A 26,266-nucleotide genomic window follows, 5' to 3' on the forward strand; every position below is an offset into this window, starting at 1 on the left:
GCTGGGGGTGGAATCACAGAATCCCAGACTGGTTTGGGTTGGGAGGGACCTTCAAGCCCCATCCTGTTCCATCCCTTGGGCAGGGACACCTTCCACTGTCCCAGGATGCTCCAATCCCGATCCAGCCTGGCCTTGGACACTTCCAGGGCAACTTCAGGCAAGCCCCAATTTCCAAATCCCATCTATTGAAAAGATAAAGAAAATACTGACACAGATCTTGTTAGAAAGCTCTGGAAGTAAGGAGCAAGCTGCAAACAGATGCCTTGGAAATGGGTGGAAAGCCAGGGAAGCTCCGTTTCTCAGCGCTCACCCCTCGGAGCAGCCCCGGCACCGCTCAGTGCCGAGCAGCGGCTCCCGGAGCGGGGCAGATGTGCCGGATCGCCCCGGGTGAGGAAAACGCTGCTCGCCGGCAGCCACCGCACCCGCGCGGCTCAAGGTCAAGCTGCTGCCAGCTCCATCCCTCCGGAGCGCAGCCGGAGGGGCAGAGAACCCTCGGCGAGCGCCCAAATCCCTTCTCCCCGCCCTGGCAGGGCTCGCAGCCGCGGGTGCTCCCGGGGGGCGCAGCGATGCTGCGCTGCCGCTGACATTTCCGCCCGCCGGTGCCCGGCCAATTGGCGGGGCTGGAGCAGCCACACATGAAATATGATGATTTTCAGCAGCAGCAGGAGGAGGAGGAGGAGGAGGAGGAGGAGGGGGAGAGGGCGGGAGAGCCCCCGCTCGCATGCCGGGGGCTGCGCACAGCCCGGCCGGAGGCGAGCGCGGCCGGAGGAGCCGCAGCACCCCGGGGATGGCCCCGAGCGCTGAGCAGGAGGATGCCACCGCCAGCCAGGTGGGCCGGGCACGGCGGCACCACGGCCGGGGGACGCTGCCCTGGGGCCTGGGGACGCGCAGCTTTGGGGCGATGTGTCCTGTGTCCCCCCAGAGCTGATGGCTCGGCGCTGTCCCCAGAGCTGTGCCACGCACGGGGCCGCCGGCGCTGCTTGGCGGAGGGATGAACTTTTTTGGGGGGGGGGTTCGGTGGGGTTTGGTAAAAACCCGGAATGCCAGCCCTGGAAGGACGCGGGGCTGCTCTGCCAGAGCTGCTCGGTTCAAACTTCGCAGCCTGGTCCTCAGTTTGATGGGAAGCACTTGACAGAGCCGCTCTGTGCCTGGCGTTAACCCTCTCCCAGCTCCGGCCGGGCTGGAAGCTGTTAATCCCGAAAAATTCACTCGCAACAAATTTAACCCCACTAAGGAACCACGGCAGAACTCCGGGAATGGCATCCAGCAGCTGCTCCTTTTTATAATGACTTTGCATTTATCCCGGAGCTGGCTGGCGAGTTCGCACTTTATTATTATTATTATTTCCCCGAAGGGGAGGGGGTCCGATTAAAAATAATAATCATACAATAATATTCCCGAGGCAACCCTGGGAGGGCAAACCACACCTCCCCGTGCTCCGACTGTGCCACCGCTGTCGCTTTATTAATTTCCCTGCGCCGTGAGTGACAGTCCTCCAGAAGTGATAATTGGTGCGCTGTGTCTTTAAAAGGTTAAAACCCTTTTCAAAAAGGCCTCGACTCATAGTGGGAAAAGACAAGAGAGGCTTTGGCTGGCTTTGGATCCAGAAAACAGCTGCTGATTAGAGTCTGCGTCTTCGGGCTGAATTTATTACATATTTTTCAGCAGCAGGGATTCTAGGAGGAAGCTTCCGTTTGGGTTTCTTGATCGTGGTTTATTTTTATTCAGAGGAATAACAGAGGAAGGATTTGTTCCGGCTGGAGCATGCTCACAACCTGCAAGACCTCCCATTATTAAACTGCCTACTTTGGGCTTTAATATCCATGTGGTATTTTTTTGATTTTTATTAGCGTTATTATTATTTGGCAGCGTGCATCTGTCTATTTTTTTTTTTTTTAATTTTTAAATAATTTATTCGGAGAGGAAGCTGATCTCGCAATGAGCTTTCTCCTTCCTTACTTGAAACAGGTGCTAATGAAAGAATGCAAATAGCACCGGCTGAGCCGAACATTTCATAAAGAAGGGAACAGCCACCGACCCCAAGCGCTCCGGGATCTGCCCGCTGGCCCCCGGCAAAGGTAGGCACGGGGGCTTTTGTCGCTATTTTTTTGCTGTTGTTCTCTGCGTGGATCTTTGGGATTTTTTCTCGCCCTTCCTTCCTTCCTTCCCTCCCTCCCTGGCTGGCTGCGGGTGCCCAGCCGGCCGCCCAGATTCCATTTTTCCTCCCCAGAGGTGCCAGCTCGGCGTCCCCGCGTCCCCACCGGGGGTGGCCGCGGCCACCTCGGCGCTGGGCGAGCGCCCCGAGCCCGGCGCTGTCACCGAGCCCAGCCCGGAGCCGCGGCCCCGCCACGCTCGCAGCTACTTTGCCGCTTAATTAGCCCTGGCTGTCGCATGAATTTATCGTCGCTTGACAGCAACTTCATTTTCTCCCACCGTGCGGGGAGGAGGAGGAGGAGGAGGAGGTGGAGGAGGAGGAGGAGGAGGCGATGAATTGGCGCTGGCTGGTGGGAGGCAGCGCCGGGGGCGGTGGGAGGCGATCGCGGGGTGTGACAGGGACGTGCCAGCCGGCCAGGGGCGTGCGGAGGGACACGGGCTGGGGACGTGTTGCTCCGGGGACAGCCGCGTCCTGCCGGAGCCGAGCCCGGGGCCTGCGCCGCTTCCATCCCTGCGGCTGCTCCCCGATGCTCCAGCGCGGAGAGAAATCCCCAAATTAAACAAATCGAATGAGATTCCGAGGCTGCTTTCAGCAGCCAGGTCCCTGCTGGTGCCTGGGTCCCTGCACAAAGCGCTGCGGTTGGGGTTTTTTCCTCCTCCCGCTCGGTTTTACTCGGCTGTGGCGTTCGGGGATCAGTTTGTCCTTTGGAAGCCCGAGTTTTTCCCGCTGTCGGAGGCAGGTGGAGGCATCCGCAGCCCCTTGCGGTACCTGCCCGCGGCTCTGGCTGGGTTTTGTGCCGTGTTCCCAAGCCCGGGCTTGCAGCAGGGACTGCAGTGGCCTCTCCAAGGGCCAAATCCAGCCCTCCTTGGGATGATCCGGCTCCCCTGGCTGTGGGAGCCTCCGGGGGCAGGGATTAGCCCTTTGTCTGGAAGTTTGTATTTATATTTCGGCGTGTTTAAGTGTTACATGTTTCTGTTCTGGCTGTGCACGCAGGATATTTGCAGGGGTTTTGCTTGAGCGTTCAGGAAAGGATCTGCAAGAAAAGTTTCCCCCGATGAGTTGTGCGAGCTGAGGGTGGGCAGCACGTGAAACAAAATATTTATTTTATATAAACAGCCCCTGGAAGCTTCCTCCAGAGAGAACTTGGGAATGTCTGACCTGACAGAGGAAAAGTACCCAAAACTCAATGTGCAGCCTGGTCTGTCCATCCCTCCCCCATTCCAAAAGCAGATGATTTTTAATTAAGAATTTGATATGGGGTGTGTGTGCAGGAAAATAGGATTAAAATGTGTTCTGGAGGCAGCAGGATGGGAATCTTCCTCTGCTCCTGGTTTGGGCTGGGTGAGGGCCAGCAGCACCTTGTGTCCCCTGCCCTGCTGCTCTGGGAGACAAATCCAGGTGCTGATGGCTGCTGGAAAGCCCCAGCCTCGGGCTTTGGGATGCGAGAACATGGATTTTCCCCAAAACCTCGTGTTCCATGTGCCGAGGCAGCTGCTGCTCCTGCAGGATTCACTTCTCGCCGTGCCAGTAACGGAGTTTGCCCAATGCTACTTTTTAAATTTTTTTCTTTTGGTGGTTGCAAATCCTCTGAGCTGTACCAGAGCATGGGGGGGTCTGGCTCTATTCCCTCCCCCTCTGGCTCAGCTGGAGCGCTCGGATCTGTCCCGGCAGTGCCGTGTGCTGCTCCTCCCCACGCCCAGCACTCGCTGTGCTCAGGGAAACCTTTGGGATGAGAAGAAAGCCCGAGTGAGTGGCGGCTGAGGGGGGGAGGATGGAAGGTGCTCTTCCTATGGAAGGTGGTGTTGTCCCTATGGACACATTTTCCTTATGGAAGGTGGCATGTCGCCTATGGAAGTTTGTATTTCCCCTATGGATGTTGGTGTTTCCCCCATGGAATTTGGTATTTCCCCTATGGAAGGTGGTGTTTCCCCTATGGACATTGGTATTTCCCCTATGGACATTGGTGTTTTCTCTATGGAAGTTGGTGTTTTCCCTATGGACATTGGTATCTCCCCTATGGAAGGTGGCATTTCCCCTATGGAAGTGATGTTTTCCCTACAGAAGTTTGTATTTCCCCTATGGATGTTGGTATTTCCCCTATGTAAGTTGGCATTTCACTTATGGATGTTGGTGTTTTCTCTATGGCAGTTGGTATTTCCCTGTGGAGATGTTTCCCCTATGGACTTTGGTATTTCCCCTACGGAAGGTGGTGTTTCCCCTATGAACGCTGGCATTTCTCCTATGGACGTTGGTATTTCTCCAATGGACATTGCTGTTTCCCCTATGGAATTTGGTATTTCCCCTGTGGAAGGTGGTGTTTTTCCTATGGACATTGGTATCTCCCCTATGGAAGGTGGTGTTTTCCCTATGGAGATGTTTTCCTTAAGGAAGGTGGCATTTCACCTATGGAAGTTTGTATTTCCCCTATGGACTTTGGTACTTCCTCTATGGAAGGTGATGTTTTCCCTACAGAAGTTTGTATTTCCCCTATGGATGTTGGTATTTCCCCTATGTAAGTTGGCATTTCACTTATGGATGTTGGTGTTTTCTCTATGGCAGTTGGTATTTCCCTGTGGAGATGTTTCCCCTATGGACTTTGGTATTTCCCCTACGGAAGGTGGTGTTTCCCCTATGAATGCTGGCATTTCTCCTATGGACATTGGTGTTTCCCCTATGGAATTTGGTATTTCCCCTATGGACATTGCTGTTTCCCCTATGGACATTGGTATTTCCCCCATGGACGTTGGTGTTTTCCCTATGGAGATGTTTTCCTTACGGAAGGTGGCATTTCACCTATGGAAGTTTGTATTTCTCCTATGGATGTTGATATTTCCCCTTTGTAAGTTGGTGTTTCACTTATGTAAGTCAGTGTTTTCTCTATGGGAGTTGGTATTTCCCTATGGACATTGGTGTTTCCCCTATGGACGTTGGTATTTCCCCTATGGAAGGTGATGTTTTCCCTACAGAAGTTGGTATTTCCCCTATGGATGTTGGTGTTTCCTCTATGGGAGTTGGTATTTTCCTATGGAGATGTTTCCCCTGTGGACTTTGGTGTTTCCCCTATGGAAGGTGGCATTTCCCCTATGGAAGGTGGTGTTTTCCCTATGGAGATGTTTTCCTTATGGAAGGTGGCATTCCCCTATGGAAGTTTGTATTTCCCCTATGGACTTTGGTATTTCCCCTATGGATGGTGGTGTTTCCTCTATGGGAGTTGGTATTTTCCTATGGAGATGTTTCCCCTATGGACTTTGGTGTTTCCCCTATGGACTTTGGTGTTTCCCCTATGGACGTTGGTGTTTCCCCTATGGAAGATGGAGTTTCCCATATGGAAGTTGGAGTTTCCCTATTAAAGCATCTCCTACATTGAGTCTGGGTTTCTGTGCTGCCTCTGGGGCCATGGACATCTTCATGCACAACCCAAACCTGGTCCAGCCATTGGGGCAGGACACCGAGGGGTTTGTCCCAGAGCTCTCAGCACAGCTGGTGGCACCTGAGCCCTGCCGGGCCCTGCTCTGAGGCCTCTGTGACACTGAGGCCACCGAGTGTGACTTGCTGGCCCTGCATCTTTAGGATTTTTATGATTTCACCCCCACTGAGAAAGGGCAATGAAGCTGTTTTTGTCCCAGGGTGCTTCTCAGCACAGGTGGTGGCACCTGAGCCCTGCCAGGAGCTGCTCTGAGGCCTCTGTGACACCTGAGGACCAGTGGGAATTTGTGGCCCTGCGTCCCCATGACTTCTGTAATTCCACCCCCACTGAGAAAGAGAAATAAAACTGGTTTTGTCCCAGGCACTGCAGCCCAGCTCATCTGGCCCTGGAAAGGATTCTGGTCATTATTTTCCTTGAAAGAGTCGTAAAACTCCTGTAAACACTCCCAGCACTCCAAGCCAGGGCCTCCAAAGGTCTCTCCAGCATCTCTTGGCTGTTCCTGGGAATGGCAGCTCCATGGGAATGGGGAGATTTCCTGGGAAATCAGAGAGCAGCTGATGGGCCAAAGGGTTTTATGGAGCCCTGGGGGAGCCGGGGTCAGAGCGCTGAGCAGCCTCCTCTTCTTCCTCCCCCTCCTCCTCCTCCTCTTCCTCAGGTGCACTCTAATCCTGCATTTCCACCTGGATAAAATTCCCAGGATTTTCTCTGCGCTCAGGATGTGGAGCTGGTGAGGGAGGATGAGCAGGAGAACAGGAACTCCCCTGAACCCCTCATTTCTCATAGGGCCAGCAGCAGGGGATCTGCTGGGAGCACAAACCAATCTGCATCACTCTGGGGTTAAAAACATCTTTTTTCTCCATGTCCACTCAATCTCTGCTGCTGACTCAGATCACGCAGGTGGAAAATGTGGGATAGCACGGGAATAATGTGGGATAAAATGGGAATATTGTGTGATAGCCTGGGAATAGCATGGAATAGCACAGGAATGGTGTGGGATAGGATGGGAATAATGTGGGATAGGATGGGAATAGCATGGAATAGCACAGGAATGGTGTGGGATAGGATGGGAATAATATGGGATAAAATGGGAATAATGTGGAATAGGATGAGAATAACATGGGATAACATGGGAATAACATGGGAATAATGTGGGATAGCATGGGAATAATGTGGGATAGGATGGGGATAACATGGGAATAATGTGGGATAAAATGGGAATATTGTGGGATAGCCTGGGAATAGCATGGAATAGCACAGGAATGGTGTGGGATAGGATGGGAATAATGTGGGATAGGATGGGAATAATATGGGATAACATGGGAATAATGTGGAATAGGATGAGAATAACATGGGATAACATGGGAATAACATGGGATAACATGGGAATAACGTGGGATAGCATGGGAATAATGTGGAATAGGATGGGGATAACATGGGATAACATGGGAATAACATGGGACAACATGGGAATAACGTGGGATAGCATGGGAATAATGTGGAATAGGATGGGGATAACATGGGATAACATGGGAATAATGTGGGATAGGATGGGGATAACATGGGAATAACGTGGGATAGCTTGGGAATAATGTGGAATAGGATGGGAATAATGTCAGATAGCACGGCAATAACTTGGGATAGCATGGGAATAATGTGAGATAACATAGGAAGAATGTGGGATAGCATGGGAATAATCTGGGATAGAATGGAAATAACATGGGCTAGCACGGGAATAACATGGGATAGGATGGAAATAATGTGGGACAGCATGAGAATAACATGGGGCAGCACAGGAATAATGTGGGGTAAAATGGGGATATTGTGGGATAGCATGGGAATAACGTGGGATAGCACGGGAATAATGTGGGATAGCATGGGAATGGTGAGCCCAGCTCCCTGATTTATTTCCCTGTTTAAAGGTGCATGGTGATACCTGAAGAGGATTTTCCAAAATAACTTAAAGGGCTGGTGCTTGCTGCCCATATTTAGCCATGTTTTGGACCCTTGTTTACCCATAGACTTGAACCATATTTACCCATATTTCCCCCTATTCCTGACCCATATTTACCATATTTCTCCATATTCTTGACCCATATTTTGAACCCATTTTTACCCATATTTCTGACCCATATTTACCCATTTTTACTCATATTTACCCATATTTCTGAGCCATTTTTACCCCTATTCCTGACCCATATTCACCCATACTCTTGATCCATATTAACCCATTTTTATCCCTATTTCTGACCCATATTTACCCATGCTCTCATTTAATATTTACCCATTTTTACTCCTATTCCTGACCCCCATTTGCCCATTTTTACCCGTATTCCTGACCCATACTTACTCATTTTCACCACATTCCTGCCCTTCCTGCAGCAGGGCTCTCAGGATCCACAGGCCACATCTCTCCCTTTAGTTCTTTAAAAAGCTCTGAAACTTTTTCATGCCAAGAATGGAAACGTTGCAGCTCCTTAAGTCAGGGATTTGCTCTTGCTGCTGTGGGAGGGGGACCAGCGTGGCCTTCTTTGTTCCTTTTTAACCTTTCTGCATCTTTACTTTTCCTCCTGTGTGGGAAACGGGGAGGAGGGAGGAGGGGGAGCCTCCTGGCCGAGCTCTCAGTGGGAGTCCCTGGCAGATTGAAAATACAAATAATAAGTTCTGACTCTAAGCCCCAACTGCAGACAGCAGCCCTGGCTGAGGTTTTGGGGTTGTTTTTGGATTTTAGATCATTATTTGCTGGGCAGGCTCTGGAGAATGCTGTAGGGAAGCAGATTTTGCTGTGGAGCCAAAGGGGGTTTGAGAAGCCACAGGGCTGTGGGTGCTCAGGGAGATTGGGGCTGTTTCAGGGGGAATGTTGCACCTGGAATGGAATAATGGGATCATTTAACCAGGCTGGGGCAGTCTGGGCTCTTGGGGGCTCTGGGTGCTGCTGGAATCCCCAGGGAGCCCTGGGAATTGCTGCTGGGATGGTCCCCAGGAGCTGCTCCCAGCCTGGACGTGCTCTGTGCTCCCTGCAGCTGGGACAGGAGGATCCCACAGGAGGATCCCGTGGGATTCCAGCGGAATTCCCAGTCCTGGAGCAGCCCAGATTTCAGTGCTGCACAATCTGTCCCTCCCTGGCTTCTCTGTGGGACCTTGGGAAGGAGCTGGGACAATAAAATCCAGGGGAGGAGCAGCCCATGGGTGGCTGGATCATCTCCTGCCACAGGAGGATCCCACAGGAGGATCCTACAGAAGGATCTTATGGGACTCCAGCCCTTCCAGCTCATTTTCCACCCCTGGAGGAGCCCAGATTTCAGTGCTGCACAATCTTTTCTCCCTGTGGGGCCTTGGGAAGGAGCTGGGACAATAAAATCCAGGGGAAGAGCTTCCCATGGATGGCTGGATCATCTCCTGCCTCCCTGGGGGAACGCTTCAGGGCTGCTGCTGCTGCCTCAGGGATGGGATTTGGGCATTTGGGGGCTGCAGGAAACCCAAACCAGCAGTGAGCAAATCCTGATGTAAGCAGGGAAGCTCTGGGATCAGCGAGCCCAGAACTGAGCACTGAGGAAGGGAGGGATGAGAAAAGCTCCTGGTGATGTCAGGGGTGAGCTCAGGGGCCTTGGAAAAGCACCTCAGACCCAAACAAAACTTCCCTGCTGCTTTTTTAGCTGCCTCGAGAGCTAAAGCAGCTTTTATAACCCCTTGGGTGCTCCTGCATGGATTTGTTCCTGGTGGATGGATTGAAAATCCACAGAATTTACAGAATGACCAGGTTGGAAGAGACCTTCAAGACCATCGAGTCCAACCCAAACAAAAAGTCCAGGAGGTTTGAAATAACCAAAACTGGATTTTAGGTGGAATTTTATGCGCAGAAGAGCAGGTTCTTGGGAAGGGCTCAGCTGCACCATCCCCATCCCTGTAACCCCCAACCATCCCCCCAAAACATTCCAGCATTTCCAGTCCTCCCCAGCCAATTCCCTTTTGTGTTTTAATCCACAAAAATAAATTTATCCTCATCTCTCTGTCCTTTACCTGCCTCTGTGTTGCTTTTCAGAGTCCATCCATTTCACCCCAGACTTGGTAGCTTGGGCTCATATTTTGAATTTTCTTTTTGTTTCCTGTACTTCTGGCATCAGAGGGAATTTCATGGGAGAGTGCAAATTGCCGAGACAAACAACTTGTTTTGTTTTGAAGGGTTCCAAAGCAGTTTGGTTGGATTTTTCCTGAAAAAACAACCCCAAAACCCTCCTTGCTGCAGGGAATTTGGGGTAAAGAAGGAATTCTCCTGTGCAACAGGAATGTCCCCAAAACCACACGGTGATATTTGATTGATTATAACTTGGATTAATTAATTGGAGAGGAATTCTGTGCAGGGAATAACAAAAATCTGGTAGCTGGAAGGGGAAGGAAGGGAAATATTTATGGGTTAGAGGAGGGGCATGGGGGGGTCAGGAGAGCAAGAACTGCAGATTTTAACAAATAAATCAGGTAATTATAAAGATATTGCTGTTTTAGCCAAACAAATTGGGATTTTTGGGGTGTTGAACCTGTTTAGGTTGATGGTGAGAGCAAAAGGTGCTTCTCAGCTGGGGCAAAAATGAAATTATTTCACTCCTAATTAAGCTGGATCCATCATTAGTGGGATTTAATTTGGCTTTGGGGGGGTCAGGAGGAGCTGGAGGCAAAAAATCCTATTGGAAGTTTTGTTCCTAAGTTGCAGAAGGGGAATTGTTTTTGTTCCCCCCTCCCTGAAGGGAATCCAGGGACACAATTCCCTGGGGCAGAGATGGTCCCTGGGATTTCTGTCCTTGGGGCAGGAGGGGAAGGAACCTTGGGGTTTGGTTTGGGTTTGCCTGTGAGGCAAAAATGTCCCTGGGCTGATCCTCCCTGGCAGGAAATGCCATTTGTGTGGGGTTTGAGTGGGTTTGAGTGGGTTTGAGTGGGATTTGTGTGGGGTTTGAGTGGGTTTGAGTGGGTTTGAGTGGGATTTGTGTGGGATTTGTGTGGGTTTGAGCGGGATTTGTGTGGGGTTTGAGTGGGTTTGAGTGGGATTTGTGTGGCGTTTGAGTGGGATCAGAACAAGAAATGCCATTTGTGTGGGGTTTGTGTGGGTTTGAGTGGGATTTGAGTGGGGTTTGAGTGGGTTTGTGTGGGGTTTGAGTGGGTTTGAGTGGGATTTGTGTGGGGTTTGAGTGGGTTTGTGTGGGGTTTGAGTGGGTTTGAGTGGGATTTGTGTGGGGTTTGAGTGGGTTTGTGTGGGGTTTGAGTGGGATTTGTGTGGGGTTTGAGTGGATTTGTGTGACCCCAGTGCTGCAAATGCCAGTTCTGTGGGGTTTGTGTGGGGTTTGAGTGGGGTTTGAGTGGGTTTCTGTGGGACCAGAGTAGGAAATGCCATTTGTATGGGGTTTGTGTGAGTTTGAGTGGGTTTGTGGGGGTTTGTGTGGGATTTGTGTGGGAGCTGAACAAGAAATGCCATTTGTGTGGGGTTTGAGTGGGGTTTGTGTGGGGTTTGAGTGGGATCAGAGCTGCAAATACCATTTCTGTGGGGTTTGTGTGAGTTTGAGTGGGTTTGTGTGGGGTTTGTGTGACCCCAGTGCTGCAAATGCCATTTCTGTGGGGTTGTAGAGGGGTTTGTGTGGGGTTTGTGTGGGCTTGTGTGGTACCAGAGCTGCAAATGCCAGTTCTGTGGGGTTTGAGTAGGTTTGTGTGGGGTTTGTGAGGGGTTTGTGTGACCCCAGTGGTGCAAGTGCCATTTGTGTGGGGTTTGAGTGGGGTTTGTGTGGGACCAGAACAAGAAATGCCATTTCTGTGGGGTTTGTGTGGGTTTGAGCGGGTTTGTGTGGGGTTTGTGTGGGGTTTGTGTGACCCCAGTGGTGCAAATGCCATTTGTGTGGGGTTTGAATGGGGTTTGAGTGGGTTTATGTGGGATTTGTGTGGCAGCAGAACAAGAAATGCCATTTCTGTGGGGTTTGAGTGGGGTTTGTGTGTACCCAGAGTAACAAATGCCATTTCTATGGGATTTACATGGGACTAGAACAGAAAATTCAATTTGTGTGGGGTTTGTGTGGCACCACGGCCCCAAATGCCGCTTGTATGGGGTTTGTGTGGGGTTTGAGTGGGGCTTGTGTAGGACCAGAGCTGCAAATGCCATTTGAGTGGGGTTTGTGTGGGACTAGAGCAGGAAATGTCCCTTGTGTGGGGTTGATGTGGGGTTTGTGTGGGGTTTGTGTGGGATTTGTGTGGCACCAGGGCCACAAATGCCGGTTCTGTGGGGTTTGTGTGAAGTTTGTGTGGGGTTTATGTGGCACCAGAGCAGGGAATAAAATAAATCCCATTTGTATGGGATTTATGTGGGACTAGAACAGGAAATGCCACTTGTGTGTGGTTTGTGTGGGACCAAAGTAGGAAATGCCATTTCTGTGGGGTTTCTGTGGGGTTTGTGTGACCCAGAGCTGCAAATGCCAGTTCTGTGGGGCCCAGTGCCATGGGGAGCTGCAGGAACAGCTCCTTTCCCTCCTTTTGCAGTTCCATGCCCCAATTCCAACATCCCAAGGATGGAGGATATCAACAACAGACCTTTAGGATAATGGGATTAAAACCCCAGAACTCAAAGGAGTCCTGGAAATCTCACCTGAGGAGCTGCCAGGAAGTGCCTGAATTCCCAAAATATCGAATCCAGCTGGAATTCAGCCCCTCCAGGGTGCAGGAATGCAGCAAATTGGGATAAAACTACACAAAAACTCAGGGAATGGGAGGCAGGGCTGATATTCCTTTTGCCACAGGAATTTTGGGATGCAGGGATTTTGGGCTGCAGGAATTTTGGGCTGCAGGAATTTTCAGGATTCAGGAATTTTGGGATTCAGGAGTTTTGGGCTGCAGGAATTTTGGGATTCAGGAGCTTTGGGATTCAGGAATTTTGGGCTGCAGGAATTTTAGGATTCTGGAATTTTGGGCCGCAGGAATTTTCAGGATTCAGGAGTTTTGGGATTCAGGAGCTTTGGGCTGCAGGAATTTTAGGATTCTGGAATTTTGGGCCGCAGGGATTTTGGGCTGCAGGGATTTTGGGCTGCAGGAATTTTGGGAGCCTGGGCCATCCTGGGCCCATCAGCTCCTGGGCCAAGCACTTCCCAGTGCTGCTCCTGGTGGGATTTTATCCCTTGGGAAGATTTTCCAAATCTTAGGATAACATCTAGATCAGGAGGAACTCAAGGAAGCTGCAATTAGCCCTGGATCCATCGTTATCCCAGTTTTATTTTGGGATTTGGGTGCATTTTAAGGCCTGAGCCCTTCCCTGAGCAGCCCATTCTGAACAAAACTGAGAATTCCAAGGGTGATTTCCCAGCTCCTTGCCCATACCGGGTTCATGTTCCTCCCCTTGCTATTTCTGTCCATATTTATTAATTTTTTTCCCCCAATCCGTTTGGATTTTGCCACTGGAAAAGCTGCTCAGGGCCTTGAGCTGTCTGCAGGAGCCCACCCCAGCTCAAAGGTGCATTTTGGCATAAAAACCCATCAAAATCTTCATTATGGACCAACTTCCCCGGCTGAAAAAACCCTAAAACCAACTCGGCAGTGGGGAGCAAAGGTGGAGGAGGGGGGGAGAGGATGCGAATATCCCAGAAAGTTGCAAAGTGAAGCATTCCAGAGTGGGAATAAGAGCTGGAGGTTGAATGTGCAATCACAACCTCCCTTTGTCTGCGGGCTGTTGATGGGCGAAGCTGCAATCTCGTGGCAATAAATAGATATTTAAGATAAGCTCCGGCGTGTAATTAAAGACTTCTGCCACACGGCCAGATGCGCTGCCTTTATCTTTGTGTAAATGAGAGCAGAGCGGGGCTCGGCTGCGCTGAGAGCCCAAAAAAAAAAAAAAAAAAAAAATAAAGGGGAAAAAAGGTTCTTTGTCCCAGTTTGCATCCGTTTGCTGCAGGGTGGGAGGGAGGGATGGGACCCAGGGAAATTGGGAATTTTAGTGCTCCAAGGGCTGAAGGGAATTAAATGTGTTGGGAAAGGTGTTGCCTTCAGCCAGGAGCGTTTCCCTGATTTCCCAGTGTTTGGGGAAGAAAATTCAGGGAGGGAGGGATGGAATTTTAGGGAGGGAGCAATGGGACCATTCCCTCCCCAGGGAAACTGGGAATTTTGGTGCTCCAAGGGCTAAAGGGAATTAAATGTGTTGGGAAAGGTGTTGCCCTCAGCCAGGAGTGTTTTCCTGATTTCCCAGTGTTATGGGAAGAAAATTCAGGGAGGGAGGGATGGAATTTTAGGGAGGGAGCAATGGGACCATCCACAAACCAGGGAAACTGGGAATTGTGGTGCTTTAAGGACCAAAGGAAATTAAATGAGTTGGTAAAAGGTGAACCCTCAGCCAGGAGCGTTTCCCTGATTTCCCAGTTTTTGGGGAAGAAAATTCAGGGAGGGAGGGATGGAAGTTGAAGGAGGGAGGGATGGGACCATCCCCAGGGAAACTGGGAATTTCAGTGCTCCAAGGACTAAAGGGAATTAAATGTGTTGGGAAAGGTGTTGCCCTCAGCCAGGAGTGTTTCCCTGATTTCCCAGTGTTTTGGGATGGAAATTCAGGGAGGGAGGGATGGGACTGTCCCTTCCCAGGGAAACTGGGAATTTCAGTGCTCCAACAGCTGCAAGGAAGGAAATGTGGTGTGGGCACTGCTGATAAAAGGTGCACCCGCAGCCAGGAGCATTTCCCTGATTTCCCAGGGTTTCAGGATGCAATTCAGGCTCCCCAGGGCTCTGCCTCTGCCTCTGCTTTGGGACTCCAGGCCCAGCTTTGTCCTCATCCCACAGGAGGGGTGGGATCACAGCTTTGGGCTCAGCCCAAGCTCTGGAGCAGGTTTAGCCCCAGCAGCTCCCTGGGAGGGAATTTTGGGATCACTGAGGTTGGAAAAGCCCCCAGGACCATCAGTGCCCGCTTTGTCACCAGCCCAGAGCAACATCCAGGTGTTCCTTGGACACCTGCAGGGGTGGGGACTCCAAACCTCCCTTCCAGTGCCACATCTGACATTCCAGAGGCAAATCCCCCTTTTTGTGTCCCCCAGGCCTGCAGCAGGACCCAGGGCACAGAAATCCTGGGAAAACGAGCCCTGGGGTCTTGGGGGATGTTTGGAACTGCCAGGAAGGCCGCAGAAAAATCAAAATTCTCTTGGGTCTGTGAACTCTGCAGCTCAGCAGGGTGGGAAGTTGGAAGCAGCAGGGGTTTGGCAAAAAATCCACCTGAGCAGCGAGAATTCCATCCTGGACCCCCTGGGACAGGGAGGTTTTGTTCCAAGCAGTGCCTGTGTCGTTAGTGGGGTCTGGTTTGAGCTTTTCCAGCACCACCTTGGATTTCAGACCCCCACTTTGGGCTGGAATCCTTAAAAAATGGATGAGAGGTGGTGCTGTGTTTTGGGGATAAAAAACTGGGGAGGGGGAGAGGAAAGCAGTGTTTCTTTGGGGATTTGTACCCCAGGGGAATTCCTGCTGGAATCTGGGATGGGATTTGTACCCCTGGGAATTCCTGCTGGACTTTGGGATGGGATTTGGACTCTGGGATGGGATTTATCTCCAGGGGAATTCCTGCTGGAATCTGGGGTGGGATTTGTACCCCTGGGAATTCCTGCTGGAATCTGGGATGGGATTTGGACTCTGGGATGGGATTTGTACCCCAGGGAAATTCCTGATGGAATCTGGGATGGGATTTGTACCCCTGGGAATTCCTGCTGGAATCTGGGATGGGATTTATCCCCAGGGGAATTCCTGCTGGACTCTGGGGATAGAATTTGTACCCCTGGGAATTCCTGCTGGACTCTGGGGTGCGATTTGGACTCTGGGATGGGATTTATCCCCAGGGGAATTCCTGCTGGAATCTGGGGTGGGATTTGTACCCCTGGGAATTCCTGCTGGACTTTGGGATGGGATTTGTACCCCTGGGAATTCCTGCTGGACTCTGGGATGGGATTTGGACTCTGGGATGGGATTTATCCCCAGGGGAATTCTTGCTGGAATCTGGGGTGGGATTTATTTGGAATTTTTTGGGTTTATGTACTGGACTTTTCCCTTCTGTTTCTTAACAAGGTGGAATTGTTGGATACAGTTTTTGAGTAATTTTTTATGGGATTTCTTTTTGTTTTTCAATGAGCTCTTGGTGTTTTGCCTCTGTTCTGCCACTCCTCTCCCACTTAGGCCAGCCCAAATCCTCTCTAAGCTCAGTATTTGTACCTTGATCCTGCCTAACGCTGACTTTAACTCAAATATTTGATTCTTGGATGTTTTTCTGTGTTCCAAACCCCACGAAATGGCAGAGCCAAGTTCCCACCCAACAACCCCACTCTGCTTTTTGGGAAATGGGTTTTTCCCAGGCTAAACCCTTTTAAAACCCTTAAAGCTGCATAAGCAGCTTAAACCCAGCTAAAGCCTGAGATCATTTTAAACAGCTTGTGCCAATAGAGAGACTTAGATTATCTTAAATACCTTAAACAGATCTGCAGCTTTAGGGGGGAATTTGGCCAGATTTGGTTGATTATTTGATTTGGGTGATTTTGGTGTCACCACTGGGTGACTCTGCCCAGCCACTGGCTGGGAGACAGAAATTCAGGGAATTTTGGGGTTTCTTTTTACGTTTTGGATGTTTGTTTGACAGTTTGCACACATGGCAGGAAAATCTGAATTTGTGACCTCAATCCTGCCCTTGTGCTCAGCTCAGGTTCATCTGTCATTCCTGGACCTTTGGGGTTTTTGGGATAAATCTGCAGCTGATTTGCAGGAAAAGTTGGATTTTGTTGCACCAGGTGAGGATTTTCAGCACCTGGGGCTGCCCTGTGCAGTCTGGATTATCCTAAATCACTTTCAGAGCTTTGAAAATCCCACCTTCAATGCGGTGCCATAATTAAACCTCATTAAAAATGGGAATAAATGGGGGAAGGAGTCCAGACCGAGGGATTTCTGCCCATTCCTCACTCCACACCCCCCCAGTGCCCCTGGGGGATCTGATCCTTCCATTTTTTGGAGATGGAAAATCAGGATTAACTCAGGCTCAGAGATTTGAAGAGTTTGGTTTATTCCTGAATTAAATCAGAGGAGTTTCACTCACCTGGGGAGCCGAGTTGTTCCCACAGAGGCAATTTCTGAGAGCTGATGGAGCAGCAGCCCCTGGAATATTTTCTCCAGGAGATAAAACCCCCCAAAGCTGAAAGGAAAAACCATCAGGGAAAATTTCCACTTGGAATTCCTCAGCTGGGGAAAGGAGCTCAGGCACTTCCCTGCTGCTGGAATGTGGGATGGGATTGGTACCCCAGGGAATTCCTGCTGGAATCTGGGGTGGGATTGGCACCCCAGGGAATTCCTGCTGGACTCTGGGGTGGGATTGGTACCCCTGGGAATTCCTGCTGGAATCTGGGGTGGGGTTTATCCCCAGGGAATTCCTGCTGGACACTGGAATGGTATTTGTACCCCAGGGAATTCCTGCTGGACTCTGGGATGGGATTTGGATTCTGGGATGGGATTTGTACCCCTGGGAATTCATGTTGGATTCTGGGATGGGATTTGTACCCCTGGAAATTCCTGCTGGAATCTGGGATGGGATTTATCCCCAGGGGAATTCCTGCTGGAATTTGGGATGGGATTTGGACTCTGGGATGGGATTTGGATTCTGGGATGGGATTTGTACCCCTGGGAATTCATGCTGGATTCTAGAATGGGATTTGTACCATGGGGAATTCCTGCTGGAATCTGGGGTGGGATTTATCCCCAGGGAATTCCTGCTGGAATCTGGGGTGGGATTTCTCTCCTGGGAATTCCCGCTCCCCCTCACCCAAGCTGCAGTTCCTGGGGCACAGAACCAGCCTGGGCTGGGATTTTCCTCCAGTCCCACTCCTGGTTTTGGTGCTGTGGGATTTGTGCTTATTGGGAGCACCCTGGGAAAGGGAATTGATGCTGGAGCAGGAGGGTTTGAGGTGGTGCTTAAAATCCAGAATTGAGCTGAAGGTCTCTGCTCTGCTGTGCTCCTGCACTGGGACAGACCCAGGTGAATGGGAGGGGAGATCATGGAAATACAAAATGTTTGGGGTTAAAGAGACTTTAAAGCTCATCCCATTCCATCCCTGCCTTGGGACACCTTCCATTGCCCAGCCTGGCCTTGGGCACTGCCAGGGCTCCAGGGGCAGCCCCAGCTGCTCTGGCAATTCCAGCCCAGCCCCTGCCCACCCTGCCAGGGAACAATTCCCAATTGCCAAGATCCCATCCAGCCCTGCCCTCTGCCACTGGCAGCCATTCCCTGCCTCCTGGCCCTCCATCCTTGGCCCCAGTCCCTCTGCAGCTCTCCTGGAGCCCCTTCAGGCCCTGCAAGGGCTCTGAGCTCTCCCTGGAGCCTTCTCCTCTCCAGGGGAGCACCCCCAGCTCTCCCAGCCTGGCTCCAGAGGGGCTCCAGCCCTGCAGCAGCTCCGTGGGCTCCTCTGGGCTCTCTCCAGCAGCTCCAGGCACTGCTGAGGTTGGAATTCTGAGCTCTGCAGGTGGGGAATTACCTGAGTGGGGCAGAGGGACAGAATCCCCTCCTTTTCCTGCTGCTCACAATGCTGGGGATGGTTGGACACCCATGGATGGGTGGGAAAAATGTGGCAGCTCTTGTGGGAAGGGATGAGCTGGAGCAGAACTGGGATCTCCATCCATTGGCAACGGCTCCTTCCCATCTCTGCTATGTACCCGTTTAACAGACATGGATCTCTGACATCCCAAGGAAACTGAATTTTAGGATTTTAACCATTTGAACTTGCAAGGGAGGTTGGAAAACTGAGGGGAAATTTCCAGTTTCATTTTCAGATTCCCAGGCTGGATCACTCACTCGGGTTATTCACAGTGCAGCCCTTAATGAGTTCTGGGCTCCTGCATTTTCATCCCCTGATAAATGAATTTGTTATTCATAACACCGGAGGTGAGCGCTCCTTTGGAGGGAATTGCTTTCCTTCAGCCTGCCAAGCTCTGAATCCTCTCAGGTCAGGCTGATTTTCATCCCCTTCCTGGATGTTTTCCTGCTCCCAGTGCTGGCATCCTGCTGTTTGCACCTCCCTGGGGCCAATCTGCAGAGCTGAGCTTGGTGATCTATTGGATTTGTGTTGCCCCCAGATGAAGGAAGGAATGATGAATCTGACTCCATGTTCTCAGAAGGCTCATTTATTATTTTATGATACTATGTTATATTAAAGAATACTAAACCAAACTATACTAAAGAATACAGAAAGGAAACTTGTACAGAAAGCTAAAAAGATGATAATGAAACTCGTGACTCTTTCCAGAGTCCCAGCACAGCTGGGCCCTGATTGGCCAAAGAGTGAAAACAACTCCCAGCAGAATCCAATGGAACAATCCCCTGTGGGTAACCAATCTCCAAACACATTCCACAGGAGCACAACACAGGAGAAGCAAATGAGAGAAGAATTGTTTTCCTTTCTCTGAGGCTTCTCAGCTTCCCAGGAGAAAAATCCTGGCTGAAGGGATTTTTCAGAAAATGGGACAGTGACAGTCACACACAGGTGTCACTCACAGGGGTCACACAGGTGTCACATGTGGTATTTTCAGGGTCCTCTGTGGCAGGAAGGAATGATGAATCTGACTCCATGTTCTCAGAAGGTTCATTTATAATTTTATGATACTGTATTATATTAAAGAATGCTGTACTAAACTGTACTAAAGAATACAGAAAGGATAATTACAGAATGCTAAAATAATAATGAAAACTGACTCTTTCCAGAGCCCTGACACAGCTTGGCCCTGATTGGCCAAAGAGTGAAAACAACTCCCAGCAGAATCCAATGGAACAATCACCTGTGGGTAACCAATCTCCAAACACATTCCACATGAGCACAGCACAGGAGAAGCAAATGAGAGAAGAATTGTTTTCCTTTTCCCTGAGGCTTCTCAGCTTCCCAGGAGAAAAACCCTGGCTGAAGGGATTTTTCAGAAAATGGGACAGTGACAGTCACACACAGGTGTCACCCACAGGTGTCACCCACAGGGGTCACACAGGTGTCACACACAGGTGTCACATGTGGTATTTTCAGCGTCCTCTGTGGCAGGAAGGAATGATGAATCTGACTCCATGTTCTCAGAAGGCTCATTTATTATTTTATGATACTGTATTATATTAAAGAATGCTATACTAAACTATACTAAAGAATACAGAAAGGATACAGACAGAATGCTAAAATAATAATGAAAACTCCTGACTCTTTCCAGAGCCCTGACACAGCTTGGCCCTGATTGGCCAAAGAGTGAAAACAACTCCCAGCAGAATCCAATGGAACAATCACCTGTGGGTAACCAATCTCCAAACACATTCCACAGGAGCACAACACAGGAGAAGCAAATGAGAGAAGAATTGTTTTCCTTTTCTCTGAGGCTTCTCAGCTTCCCAGGAGAAAAATCCTGGCTGAAGGGATTTGTTCAGAGGCTGTGAATGCCACATTATCCCAGTGAGTCCCTTCCAGCTGGGAATATCCCGGGATCTGCTCCGTGTGAGGAGCTGCCCATGGTGGGTGGGGTGCTCCAGCCCCATGCAGGTGCTGCAGGGTGGGGAGGAACTTTGCAGCTCCCTGAAATCCATCAGAGTTTGGGGTGGGCTGGGAGGGGTTGGAAAGCATGCAGGGCTCTGGCAGCCAAGGGTTTGGTGTGGGTTTGGGAGGGGATTAATGAGAGATTGATCTCAACTCAGAGTAAAACCCCAGAGCCTCCTTCCCCTTGGAGCTCAGCAGCTCCAGGGCTCCTTCAGACTCCCTGGAAAGCTGGGAGGGGTCTGTGGGATGTGGGGCTGACCCTGCACAGGGAGCAGGGAAGTGGGAAGGCAGAACATGCCCAGGATCACTGATGCCTTGTGAAGGCTGCCCTAGAACAGAGACCAAGCTGAGCTAAAGAATAAAACTCTGATTTATTAAAAGGATCTCCTCAATGGATCCACCTCGGGCAGCACCAGAGCCCAGCCAGGGCTGCACCCAAGATGAACCAAAATGGCCCCAAAATGAACCTGAGATGAACCAAAATGGTCCCAAAATGAACCTGAGATGAACCAAAATGAACCTGAGATGAACCAAAATGGCCCCAAAATGAACCTGAGATGAACCAAAATGGCCACAAAATGAACCTGAGATGAACCAAAATGGCCACAAAATGAACCTGAGATGAACCAAAATGGCCACAAAATGCACGACTGCTCACGGGGTCTCTCACTTCTATAAGTTCTGCTCCATTTGCATATTGGAGTTCATTGTCCAATTCCAGCTGAGAGGAATGGCAGATTTGTCTTCACAAACCAGCTGTGGGTCTGCTGGTGGATAAAACCAGCACTGATATAAAAGAAACAGTGGGAAGGATTCCACTGATTGATGAACAGAAAAAGAGATTTGCCTTTCCAAACCAACTGTAGGTTGGCTGAAACTGGATATTGAAAGATGAAAGAAACAATGGGGAAAACCCCTAAATTCCATAAGAATTAAAAATCAAAAGGGAGGGTTGTACATTAGAGGGGAATCTTTGGTATCAGGTGTTCTGGGAAGTCTGAACCTCTCAAGTGCCTCAGAAATGGGGAAAGAGAGAAGGGAAATGCAGCTGGAAATTGGGATAAAAAGGAGGCTGCACCCTCCAAAAATGGGAGAGACCCCAGGGAATGCCCCATGGCCTCTGCCTTGATTGGAATAAAGTCAAAGGACTCCTCTGTCTCCTTTTTGGACATAAACCTCTGGTGTTTGTGGATTCATTTTCCTGTCACAGCTTTAGCCCCTGCAGTCCCATCCTTGTTTTTCTCTCTCCAGCCCACGGGGTTTGTGCTCCTGGGCTGAGATTTGGATCATTTGTCCTTGGTGCCCAGCTGGAGCAGGAATTGTTTTGTCTCCCTGCTCTGTGCACAGAGCTCAGCATCCCATAATGTGAACCCAGACCCACACACTAAAGCAGCACAGAACCTGAAAAATAGAAAAGTTGAAACCTGAGGCATCATCACCCCATGTCCAAACCCATGGAGCTGCTCCAGGACACACCTGGGCTGTCCCAGGGAGCTGCTGGAGGAGCTGGGAACACCAATCCCAGGAGGATCCATCCCTCCCTCCTCCTGCTCTGCTCCAAAGTTTTCATGGAAAAGTGCTGATGCTGCAGCAGAGCTCCCAGGAAAGTTCCTCCCATAAAATAAAACTGGAACAAGGAGCCAGAATGCGTAAAAAAGAAAAAACGAAACAAAACAACAGAATGAAACCAAACAGGGAAGGGTCACAAGGAAAAGAAAAGCAGGATTGTGAGGAAGGATGGAAAAGGGAACAGCAATAAAATCCCGTGGGTTTGGTCAGGACATTTCCTAGAGAACAGTAAAAGTAAAAAATAGCTCAGTTCCCTGAAAACCTCAAATTCTGACTAAAAGGTTTTTCGTCCATACTCATAAATTTGCTTTTAACGTGGATTTTTATTAAAAGTGCTCCTTTTAAAACTTTTAAAGTGTGCATTTTTATTTAAAATGTTCCTCTTAAAACTTTTATTTTCTGGGTGTATTTCTCGTAACCTCCCACTGCTTTTCCATCCCTGCTGGGACATCCTCCCATGTCCTGGAACACCAAATATTGCTGCTTATTCCTGAAAATTCTGCAGGATTCCTGGTACCACACCCAGCTCCCGGCCTTTCCTTTTGGGACAGCGTTTGCTAGTGGAGAATAGCACTTCAAAAAATTGAATAGTAAAAAAAAAAAAGCCTTTTCTTTAGATTATTTACTGTCTCCAAGTGTTTTTCTGCATCATATCCCATTTTTTTCTCATTTTTCTCATGAGGTGATGACCTACCTGAGCAGAATTCTGTGTAGATAGATTTATTTATACAAAGAATAAAAAAGACATTTTTTTATCCACAAAGTAGAAGTCAAGAAGAAAGGAAAGCACAAAGATTTAGAATTTCTCGCTGGAACATCCAAAAAGTTCTGTGGTTTTAGAGATGTTGGTTATTAAGAGGGAGTAACAGGGAGATTCCCATGGGCTGGTGAAGAAGTGGTTGTGGCTGAAAGGTGTGTTCAGACCAGGTGGGGATTTATATTTATATTTATATTTATTTTTATATTTATTTTTATTTTTATTTTTATACTTATTTATAACTATATTTATATTTATATTTATATTCATATTTTATATTTATATGTATATACATATACACACATATATATATGAACATATTTCTATTGATATTCATATTTCTATTATTTATATTCATATTATTAGAATCTAATGGTTATTTTTATAATTTCTTAATGATTTTTATCATTTTAGTACAATTTTTAAAAAATGTAATTTCTTGCTCCACCCTCCAAATTGCACCGAGCTGCTCTCCTGGACAAGGTCTTCTCAAAACTGTTCCCTGAAGGTTTTTTGTAATTTTCCTCTTGAAAAAAAATCATATTTTGATTTTTCGGCACCCTGAGCTGTGCTTTGCAGGACAAAAGCAGCTGCTTTGCATGGAGCCTGTGGGGTTTGGTGTGTCCAGGACTGTGCCTGCCCACCAGGGCAAAAACCAACCCAGGGGATAAAAACATGGGATAAAATATGGGCTAAAATACAGGACAAAATATGGGATAAAACCATGGGATAGAAATATGGGGTAAAAACATGGGATAGAAATATGGGGTAGAAATATGGGATAGAAATATGGGGTAAATCCAGAGGTGCCCACGCTGCTGAGGGGGGGCTGTGCCAGGGGGTGCCTGGGTCAGGCCAGGCTGATTTGGGGCTTTGCTTTTCCTCCCCTGCCTGGCTGGAGGCCCTGCCCTGGCTCAGGTGTGGCTGTCCCAGGTGTGGGGTTGTCCCAGGTGTGGCTATCACAGGTGTGTCACAGGTGTTTCCCAGCTGTGGCTGTCCCAGCTGTGGCTGTCCCAGATGTGGCTGTCCCAGGTGTGGTGTCCCAGGCTCTCCTGTCACACCAGGTGTTTTTTCCAGCTGTGGCTGTCCCAGGTGTGTCCCTGGTGTGTCCCAGGTGTAGCTCTGTCCCAGCTGTGGCTCTGTCCCAGGTGTGGCTGTCCCAGGAGTGGCTGTCCCAGGTGTGTCCCAGGTGTGTCTGCCCCAGATGTGGGGCAGAGCCTGTCCCAGATGTGGGGCAGAGCCTGTCCCAAGCTCTCCTGTCACACCAGGTGTGTCCCAGGTGTGCCTGTCCCAGGCTCTCCTGTCACACCAGGTGTGTCTGTCCCAGGCTCTCCTGTCACACCAGGTGTGTCTGTCCCAGGTGTGTCTGTCCCAGATGTGGCTGTCCCAGGCTCTCCTGTCACACCAGGTGTGTCTGTCCCAGGCTCTCCTGTCACACCAGGTGTGTCTGTCCCAGGTGTGTCTGTCCCAGATGTGGCTGTCCCAGGCTCTCCTGTCACACCAGGTGTGTCTGTCCCAGCTGTGGCTCTGTCCCAGGTGTGGCTGTCCCAGGCTCTCCTGTCACACCAGGTGTGGCTGTCCCAGGCTCTCCTGTCACATCAGGTGTGTCCCATCTGTGTCTGTCCCAGGCTCTCCTGTCACACCAGGTGTGTCTGTCCCAGGTGTGTCTGTCCCAGGTGTGTCTGTCCCAGCTGTGGCTCTGTCCCAGGTGTGGCTGTCCCAGGCTCTCCTGTCACACCAGGTGTGCCTGTCCCAGGTGTGTCTGTCCCAGATGTGTCTGTCCCAGGCTCTCCTGTCACACCAGGTGTGTCTGTCCCAGGTGTGTCTGTCCCAGATGTGTCTGTCCCAGGCTCTCCTGTCACACCAGGTGTGTCTGTCCCAGGTGTGGCTGTCCCAGATGTGTCTGTCCCAGGCTCTCCTGTCACACCAGGTGTGCCTGTCCCAGGTGTGGCTGTCCCAGATGTGGCTGTCCCAGGCTCTCCTGTCACACCAGGTGTTTTCCTTGGCTCCCAGCACTCCTGGGATGTGCCTCCCCTTGCTGAGCAGAATTCCCCTCCGGCCCTGCGGGCTCAGGTGTCATTTCCCTGGAATTGCTGTATGATTGCTGGGACCTGCAGCCCTGGTTCCCATTTTCCTGCCTGGCTGATCCATCAGCAGCTCCTTCCACACCCTGGCTGGGTGCACAAATCCTGCTCTTTGATTGTGGGATAACCCCTGAGGACCTAGAGCTGAGCTGGCCCTGGGGGAGCAGAGGCCAGAGCACTTTGCAATCCATGTTTTCCTGGGAACTGGGAGGCTCATCCCTGGCTGAGGGCGTGTGGCTCTTGTTTTGGGGCTGAGCATTCACCCCTCCACATGTGGGACCAGCTCCTTTCTGTCTGTGCCTGTCTGGATGTCCTTCCCTTCCCTGGATATCCTTATCCATACCCAGTCTGGATATCCTTATCCTACCTGGATATCCTTATCCATACCCAGTCTGGATATCCTTATCTTATCTGGATATCCTTATCCATACCCAGTCTGGATATCCTTATCCTACCTGGATATCCTTATCCATACCCAGTCTGGATATCCTTATCTTATCTGGATATCCTTACCCATACCCTATTTGGGGATCCTTATCCTAACTGGGGATCCTTATCCTATATGGATATCCTTATCCTTATCCTATCTAGATATTCTTATCCTATCTGGATATCCTTCTCCATGCCCTGTTTGGATATCCTTATCCATACTCAGTCTGGATATCCTTGTCCTGTCTGAATATCCTTATCCTACCTGGATATCCATACCCTATTTGGGGATCCTTATCCATACCCAGTCTGGATATCCTTATCTTATCTGGATATCCTTATCCATACCCTATTTGGGGATTCTCATCCTATCTGGGTATCCTTATCCTATATGGATATCCTTATCCATACCCTTTCTAGATATCCTTATCCTATATGGATGTCCTTATCCTGTCTGGATATCCTTATCTTATCTGGATATCCTTAGCAATACCCTATCTGGGTATCCTTATCCCATCTGGATATCCATACACTATCTGAATATCTATACCCTATCTGGATATCTTTATCCTATCTGGATATCCTTATCCATACCCAGTCTGGATATCCTTATCCTTATCCTATCTAGATATTCTTATCCTATCTGGATATCCTACCTGGATATTCTAATCCTGTCTACATATCCTTATCCTATGCAGATATCCTTATCCATACCCTATTTGGGGATCCTTATCCATACCCTGTCTGGGTATCCTTATCCAATCTGGATATTATCCATACCTATCAGGATATCCATACCCTATGTGGATGTCCTTATCCTATCTGGATATCCTAATCCATACCCTATCTAGATAGCCTTATCCTATCTGGATATCCTAGTCCTGTCTGGATATCCTAATCCTATCTGGACATCTTTATCCATACCCTATCAGGATATCCATACCCTGTCTGGCAATCCATATCTTGTCTGGAAATCCATACCCCATCTGGATATCCTTATCCTATCTGGATATCCTAGTCCTATCTAGATATCCTTATCCATGCCCTATCTACATATCCTTATCCTATCTGGATGTCCTTATCCTATCTGGATATCCTAATCCTATCTGGATGTCCTTATCCTATGTAGATATCCTTATCCATATCCTATTTGGGGATCCTTATCCATGCCCTGTCTGGGTATCCTTATCCAATCTGGATATTAACCATACCTATTAGGATATCCATACCCTATGTGGATGTCCTTATCCTATCTGGATATCCTAATCCTATCTGGATATCTTAATCCATACTCTATCTAGGTAGCCTTATCCATACCCTATCTAG

General features: G+C 49.6%; 1 protein-coding gene across 3 annotated transcripts in view; it reads left to right on the forward strand.

The window, feature by feature from the left end:
• Positions 1-703: 703 nt before the first annotated feature.
• The window catches only part of HIVEP3 (HIVEP zinc finger 3), a 341,059-nt gene continuing 315,496 nt past the window's right edge, over positions 704-26,266 (forward strand). For 2 of the 3 annotated variants that reach the window (XM_071418861.1, XM_071418864.1), the window contains exon 1: positions 1,553-2,078. The gene's annotated coding sequence lies outside the window, so the exon portion shown is untranslated. Of the gene's footprint in view, positions 830-1,552; positions 2,079-26,266 lie in introns of those variants that run through there. The other variant, XM_071418862.1, reaches the window with a different exon arrangement.

The sequence above is a fragment of the Agelaius tricolor genome, unplaced genomic scaffold, assembly GCF_023055355.1.
Source record: "Agelaius tricolor isolate 1412-34295 unplaced genomic scaffold, bAgeTri1.0.p SCAF_94, whole genome shotgun sequence".
Taxonomy (NCBI): domain Eukaryota; kingdom Metazoa; phylum Chordata; class Aves; order Passeriformes; family Icteridae; genus Agelaius; species Agelaius tricolor.